Here is an 8,671-nt window from a genome sequence, read left to right on the forward strand (position 1 = left end):
TATTTCTTTTTGTGTTTTTGCCTTTAAAGGTTATCAACCTATTAGGGACTGCTCGTTATTTATATAAAGTCCCACCGGAGGAGTTTTGGGATCTTTAGTAAAATTAGACTTGACCCTCCCTTTGCCAGATGTACAGATGCCCTTTCTTTTTTACAGCCATGACTTACATGATTTAACCTCTGCCTTCTCATCTTATACATCACACTCCTCTGTTATGGTGTGGTGGCCATTTCAGTAGATTTACTATTAATATTGTTGTGGAAACACAATAAGCATGGAAACTAAATGCACACTTTCTGTATTACTTCAAATACTAAGTTACTCCTCTAATTAACTAGTATTCACCTGGAATAAAAAAATAAAACATTGAGACCTGCAAGAACTGCAAATATAATCATGGACATTTGGCCCAATGGTAGCATCGCCTCCTTGGGGTTGTTGCTCAGTCAGCATCTTAGTAGCGGTTAGATGCCATTCTCAAACTCTGTTCGCTTCGGGAAACAAAAACAACATTCGAGCTAGCAAAAATGTTGAAAATGTGGATCACACAACCAGACAGGCCTTCTTGATTCTTTCGGGGAATGACTGGTTAAATGGGACTGATTGATGGGATTGCTGTGGACGAAGTAAACACGGCGATACACTGTCACTTCGACCGGAGCTTAGCGCCACCCAACACGACTGTGATTGGTTTAAAGAAATGCAAACAACCCAGGGTTTTTTTTCTAACCCTAACCTTGTGGAGATAGAGCTGGCAAAGCGAGACTACTTTGACCCAGACAACATCTAATCCTCAAACAGCAGCTAAACCAATGACCAACAATTGCTTTCTCATCATTACACTATATTGTGTTATTATTCTCCTGTGCAAATATATTACATTACATGTCATTTAGCTGACGCTTTTTATCCAAAGGGACTTACAATTACTATATATCAGAGGTTGCACGCCTCTGGAACAACTATGGGTTAAGTGTCTTGCTCAGGAACACATTGGTTGATGTATCATAGTGGGAATTGAACCCAGATCTCCCACACCAAAGGTATGTGTCATATCCACTGCGCCATCACCACCCCACGATTATGTTGTTATATTAACATGCTTTACTGTGTATGACATAGTATAATGTGCACATATGCTTCACTGAAAAGGAAAATCTAACGGAACGTAATGGAGACTCAGAGGATCTAATAAAAAAAAAATCATCAACAATGCATGGGTTTGAGAGCAAACCCTTACTATAAGAATTGTCATGTACATCATGTATGCAGAATGGGGATATATTTTAATATGCGGAGCTCGGGTGGTCTATGGATTATCCAAGCAGGGGGTTTTACTATTTTTAAGGTCAAGATAATCAAATGTAGTGTCCTTAAGTGTTTAGTGTATGTCATCACATACTTTTGTGGCAAAACTGAATGATGTTGTCCATATGTTTTCAACAATGTCAATTTCTCTGCAAATTTAAAAGATGTCTGAGAATCAACTGACATATTTTCACTTTCCCATCATTTAGATTTGTTTTAAGTTTTGGAAACAGGATTAAAGAGATTGTATAAAATCCAATTCAATCACACAAAACAATCTTTCACTTTGCCATTACTTTATGCCTCATTTGATGTTAGCCAAATGACAGCAGATTGACCAAATGAATCACAGGCAGAGCACCGGCTCAAGATAATGACATCTGTCCTCATTAGGATGCAGTACCTCCTCATCCCCAACAGCTCAACATATCCAATCATTCTTTCATTTGGCCTCCTCCAGTTCTGTTGAAGCTTTAATGAAATACCTGTGTATTTCTCATTCTCTCTCTTAACACAGACAATTTAATTTAGTATGGTCAGTAATAGCCAGGGAAGTAATGATTACATTCAAATATTAATCTCTGTTGTTGGGACAAAGCGATGAATCAAAATCCTTGACTTGTTCTCTTTCCAAAATCCCTCATTCTATGTGATTGCCTCCTCTTACACCCTGCTCACCCCTGTGCCGCCCAGCAGATTACAATGACAAATTATTGTAATTCCCCTTCTGTGAAGAGGGTTGGATTTGAGGCGGGGCTTGTAACAACAATGTTCAGAGGGTATGGAATGAGTGGAGGGAGGTGGCGACTGAAAAATAATAACCAGACAGTGTGTGTGCATATGTGGTTAGTCTCAACAAGTGTGTGTCTACTTGTGTGTGCTTAAGATGGGCTGAAGATGGAAGAGTGTATGCTAAATGTGGAGAGACGACTTTACAACATTTTAATTCTACTGCTTTCACACATTGTGGGAAGTGAAGTGATGACATTATTTTATATACAAATTGATTAGAGAAGCTTTAAGTATGGTCCAGTAGAAAGAATTTACAGCACCTAAAACTACTGCAACACAATTGTCAGGTGTAAATTGTGGGCAACTAATCAGAATTTGTGCTGTGTGTTGTTACTGCCAGGGCTGTAGTGCTTGAGTCCTTCAAAACAAAACCATTGAAGCGTGCTTGTTCAGAAAACAGGTGTTGATTTAATTCATAATCCATCTAGAACAGGCAGTGACATTGGTCCTCGGTGTATGCCTGGCTGTGTCATATACCTTAATCATCAGGCTTCAATCATTTTCATTTTGCCCACAGACACATTTGGACTTGGTCTTGACTTGGACTCTAATCTCTCTGGACTCGGTCTTGACTTGGACTCGACTAGTCCTGGTCTTGGACTTGTCTTGGACTCGTCAAAGGTGGACTTGACTACAGCCCTGGTTACTGCACATAGATAACCCTTTTTTAAAACATATGTAAACGTCAACTAGACTGGGTAGGGAATCCAAATCTCTGGATCTTCATCAGGAAATAGAGCTTACGGTCATGGACAAATTGCTTTGATTTACATAGGTTTTGATGTCACTTTGACCTCTAGTCATCCACACTGGGATATGGCCTGCCCATTAATCACACATAAATGCTTGTCAAGGCTGGATTCTGTGCTCATCCAACATGGCGAGCCTCTGTCAAAGGGTTGACAGTAGGAGGAAAGGGGGAGCAGGGAGAAAGACAGAAAGGAGACTGGCACCCCATTGGGTTATGTGGGTATACATGGTTCTTTAACAAAAGATGCAATGGTAAAGCTCTCACATCTGAACATATCGTTCAAGTCCTATGTTACACTTGTTGCTAGGTCATATCATCAAATCATAGTGTTGGATTTTGTACTGTTTTTCCCCATTTAAATTGCAATTTCAGGTTATTTTATGTTTATACAGTAACAAATAATTTTTAACAAATAATTTTTGTAAAACAAAGAATAAATTATACACCTGTCAAATTGTGGTTATAAAAATCAGTTCAAATTTTCCAAACTGCTTTCTAGGCCAGCAAAGAACAGTTATTGTCTCTGATTGAGTGTACGATGAGCCATGCAGGGAGGTGTCTCAGCTTCCAGTGACTGATGGAAGTTGGCTCAGATCTGATCTGAGGCCTGGATAAGATTTTTACCTGTGATTATTGTGAGGGTATAATAACAGAACAGGCAAAATTCACACAGAATGTAAATCAGCTTAAAATTAACATGTTGTTGCCACTTGCAATGCAAAAGCAAGTTAAAAAAAATCTGCTTCCAAGTGTAAAATGAAAGTACTTGGCTTCAATCAGATCTGCCCCTTTACCGAATGTGTGTGTGTGTGTGTGTGTGTGTGTGTGTGTGTGTGTGTGTGTGTGTGTGTGTGTGTGTGTGTGTGTGTGTGTGTGTAAAAGTAGCTACTGTATTGGCCTTTTCAATTGTGTTTCTATTCTTTATAACATATACAACTAAAACGTTGTTGGTCTGCATAAAGACCACTGTTTTTCATCTCTGTGCCTTGTTGATGCCAATGATCTACTGTGTGTTATTGCTTTAAGCATTGGACTGAATGGCATAGCTAGATGACCTACGCCAAGGTTACACTGACTGGAATCATTTTCTTATGACAAATTCATTTGTAAACATACATTATAAAATACCCTCCTTATTTGATATAAGGCTACTCACTGTTACCAGTGTTTATCGCTGGTTGAATAAGAGGTGCAACAGTTTGTCAAGCTTTAGGATTCATGCTCCGCTGTTCAATACGAGTATATCAGGCTGTATATACAGGTCCAGTGCAGGAACTTGGTGGCACTTTAGAATCAGTGGTGATTCAGGTTTGACAGCAGTGGAGAACGGTTTTGGATGTAAAATAGCAATCTTTTTTTAAGATTTAACAAAGAAAAAAACACAGACACGTTGTACAGATTCACTAGTGTGAATACAGAATCTTGTTGAATAACCGTTGCTGTTCCCTGTGGATCATAAATCATTGCTATGAGTAAATACTGTATTGACACAAGGGACATAGAAATATTACCTTTACAGACTGCTAACATCTAATATTAGTCTGTTGGTTGACTGGACATCTGCCATAAAAATTGCATATCCACTCCTGGAAAGGGGAACACTACTGTGTGTTCTCACATTGTCCTTAGTGGTCATTCATCCATTATCACGTCATCCTTGAAAATTGCTATTTGTTTTTCCAACTAAGGATCACAATCATATAATAATAATAAATAAGTACGTGTACAGTAGGGTTGAGTTTTAATACATCAGCATTTTGAAGGGCACTATTTGGCACTAATCAGGGAATGGTAGTGAGAGAGTATCTCCACCTTATCACACAAAAAGGGCATCAATTCAAATGAAAGTTTTTTTTTATTTTTATTCTCACTAACCACCATGTCCTACTCTTCGCTGGCATACAGCATGTACAGCACTCTTTAACAGGTCAGGCATAAGGGGGTAACTCACTTGGAATGTATGAAATCCAAAATTCCAATCGCCAGTTTAGGTTTATTTGGATACAGCAAAAGTACCTCGAGGATGTGTGCGGCTGTGACAGAAAAACCTTAACTCCCAGTCCATTTACAATAATAGATTTTCAGAGCTTTCAACTGCATCTCAGGACGTTTTCACACCTATAGTTTGTTTGCTCTGCTTTGAATCAGTTAATACATTTTGTAAACTTGGAGCGATTTCCACTTGGTTCGGTTTCGCTTCACAAAAAGGCATCATTACAAACCACGCAAGAACGTTCACTCCGCTTATTGGTCAGATGTGTCTGGTGCGGAAGCAAGAAAGTAAATACAGGATTTGTTAAATATGGATGATGCTCAAAGATTGAGATGGCTGTTCAGATGTGAAACATATAAATTAGCCAGTTATCTTGAGAAAGCCTGGGAAAAGAGAAACAGTTATTTACCTAGATGACCCATAGATGAGGATTTGTTGATTGTATATACTATGTGTGTATGTGTGTGTGTGTGTGTGTGTGTATGTGTGTGTGTCAGTGTGTGTGCTGTGTGTATGTATATGTGTGCATATGTATCTATACTGTATATATATATACTTGTATTAATGTATTTCTCCAAATGATTTATATATGCGACCGGAAGACGTTTGCTAAATAAGTTTGTGGTGTCTTGTAATCCCATGTGGGATGGGCCAAATGTTTGGCATGACACAGAAATAAAATTAAACTAACTACAGGAAGAAGGTCCTGTTTGGACTATTTCTTGCACCTCAATGGTCAAACCAGCTCATTTCATTTAAATAATTCTTCAGACATTGTTTCACGAACGACCTTGCTATGTCTGCTCTGCACACAAGACTTCGCTCTGCTCTGCCGGCATCTGTCTCCGACTTTAGCGGCGGCTGGTTTGACCACGGAAATGCAAATGACCCCAGTCTATATCTATGAGAGAAACATTGCAAGCTGCTAGAGTTTGCGTGTTCTGCCGCATCACAGATTGCTAAGAATACCTGACTACATGAGCCATTAGCTCAGACTGGCGGAGTACACATTTGGTGCAATTCAAGGTCTGATCACGTTCTCACCACAAACAAACCAGAGTTAGATTAGATTCTAGGAGCCTGTCCAGACTACAAAGCAACCCCAGAGTTTTCTAACCAAAACGGGGCAGCACTGTTTCCAAATGTCTCCGTTTGAGGGGCTTGGAAACATTGGAGTAGTGTGGACTAAGGCGTAAACGTAGCAAAAGATATTCGCTTTTAGAAGCAAAATGTGTTGTAGATGTAGCCACAAAAAAGCCAGAGCATTTCTCCCCATCCCAGAATAGATAAACGGTGTATCAGGACGATACTGCGCTGTGGTGATATGCCTGGCAATGCAAGACTACATGTCACCCAACGAATCAGCAATATCAAGCCACATGTTGGTTTCAGTAGCCTTTCCTGGACACTTGCATTCATGTAAAACTGATGGGCGCACAAAGACCCCAAACCCACTCACTAAGACTAATATCTCACTTTAAATTCCAACCACCACTCACAACATCAACGATCAACGGTGAGGACCCTCTTACACCATGCACAACATAATTTCAACAAGGTGGAACAGAGAGAGGGAGGCACACCACATCTGTGAAGGGGTAAAGTGGGATGAGAGTCACTATGCATTCCAGTGGGACTACCTGGTCAAAACATTTAGCCAGAGTCTTCAAGTTACAAACAGTTGGCACTTACCACAAACCATCGAACCATCCAACAATCCAAACACGTAAAATCTAAAAAGAATGGTGGTGGGTGTATCAAAGCATGTAGCATGGAGGGGTGAGAGTGTGCAGTTATTTTTCCTAGCCAAATCCACTGATCAGCGCACTCACAATGATCTAACTATTGGTCTTCCATCGCAAATGGTTTAAGACACCTGCTAAAGCACCATTTGTCTTTTTTAATTTTGTCCATTTATAATGTTGGATGCAATAAACATTGCAGCCTCAGAGGGCCACTAACTTTAGACATTTAGCCTTGTTGTAGTTGGGTTTTTTTTCCGCAGCCAGCAGAGCAAAGTATCAACCAACCCAATGATAGATTGGGATATATGAAAGGCAATTTAAAAGCCAAAGGCATCTTCATTCCTTCCGTAACCATCACCCCAAAGCCCCAAGAGTATATCTTCCGCCTTTCCTGGTGATTCATTCATTGAGTCCCTCACACATGCTAGAAATATTACCTTTACCCCCACCTCCTGCCCAGAGTGAACCCCCCAGACAAAAATGCTTAGAAGGGACACCACTGGTTTAAATACAAGCAATGGAGAACTGACACTTAAACCGGCAAAAATGAAAGAATTATGTGGTAATAAGCTAGTGTAAGGGAGAGACATTTAGAGCCAAAAGATAAAAAAGAAGTAGGTAATGTGGAATAGAACCAAGAACAAGGGTATACACTGGACGCAGAGACCATGATGAAAGTGAGGGCCTAGGTAGGATGGATTGCCTCATACAAGCCATATCTGAGTCGTCTGGCTTCGGAATTGGCCGCCGGTCAGGGTGAATGATGCAGTGTGACATTTACTGGAGCCCAGAGACCTGAATGTGCTGATAGAGAGAAGCTATGGAAGAAAGGAGAAGAAAAAGAGTAGTGAATGGGTGGCAAAAGAGACACAATACACAAAAAAGAGAGAACGGAAAGATAAGAGTGAGTAAGCCACAAGAAAACTGTGGTTTTCTGACGTGCAACCTCTATCATTACAAAGACAGACCAACTGCTACAGAATACATCCTCCAAATGTTTCCTTCTTTATTCTAGCCTCATCTTTCTTTTTCACTGCCTCTTCACTAGGCAGAGGAGAAAAGGAAAATATCTATCAGCCATTAGCGGTGAGGCTGAATACTTACTATCCAAGTAAGTGGAGGAAATTGAGCTTGAGTGCCACGTCATCCATTATGTCTCCTCCCCTTTCCTCTACTTGCAATCACTCACCCTGGCTCATCAAATCCCAGCCCAGTGACATTTATTCAGGAAGCTAATGCATCCCTGGCAGAGTCATAGATATTGCGTAGAATGTCCTGGTCTCTTGTTCCTTCGTGTGTAAGACGTGGAAAAGTAGATGGGGTTAAAAGAAAAAAACATTTTACTTCACCAAGTGACTCTGTATTCAAGATCATGATGCACATTAGTCTTTAGTTAAAGTGCTCATATTATACTCATTTTCAGGTTCATAATTGCATTTAGAGGTTATATCAGAATAGGTTTATGTGGTTTAAATTTAAAAAAAAAACACCATATATTTGTTGTACTGCACATTGCTGCAGCTCCTCTTTTCACCCTGTGTGTTGAGCTCTCTGTTTTAGCTACAGAGTGAGGCATCACACTTCTGTTCCATCTTTGTTGGGAGTCGCACATGCTCAGTAACTAGGTAAGGACTACTAGCCAGTCAGAAGCAGAGTATGAGGGCGTGCCACGCTAGCAGCTAGGCAAGCATTATAACGTGTGTTACAAAGTGACGCACATTCGTCAAGGAAGTAAAGGCTGGACTACAATAGAGCTGTCTGCAGCAGTTTGTGAACAGTGTTTTCTGTTGGAGATGGTAAGTCCCTTTGGGGTGGACTTTGGGCTTTTTCACTTTGTAAACCTATAACGTGCACAAAAAGATTTATAACACAATAAAGGAAAGGGAAAAAGCCAAAAAGCATAATATGAACATTTTAAAAAGCAGCTTGGGATTCATGTTCACTTAGGATGGATGCAAGGTGGGCAATATGTTGAAAAATTTAAATGTTTGAATATATTTTGAAATGTGTATTTGAGGCTTTGTTGGACCTTTTTCATCATGGAAACATCAAGAAACAATGCCCAAGTATTTAAAGCTATCT

The sequence above is a fragment of the Sander lucioperca genome, chromosome 23, assembly GCF_008315115.2.
Source record: "Sander lucioperca isolate FBNREF2018 chromosome 23, SLUC_FBN_1.2, whole genome shotgun sequence".
NCBI lineage: Eukaryota > Metazoa > Chordata > Actinopteri > Perciformes > Percidae > Sander > Sander lucioperca.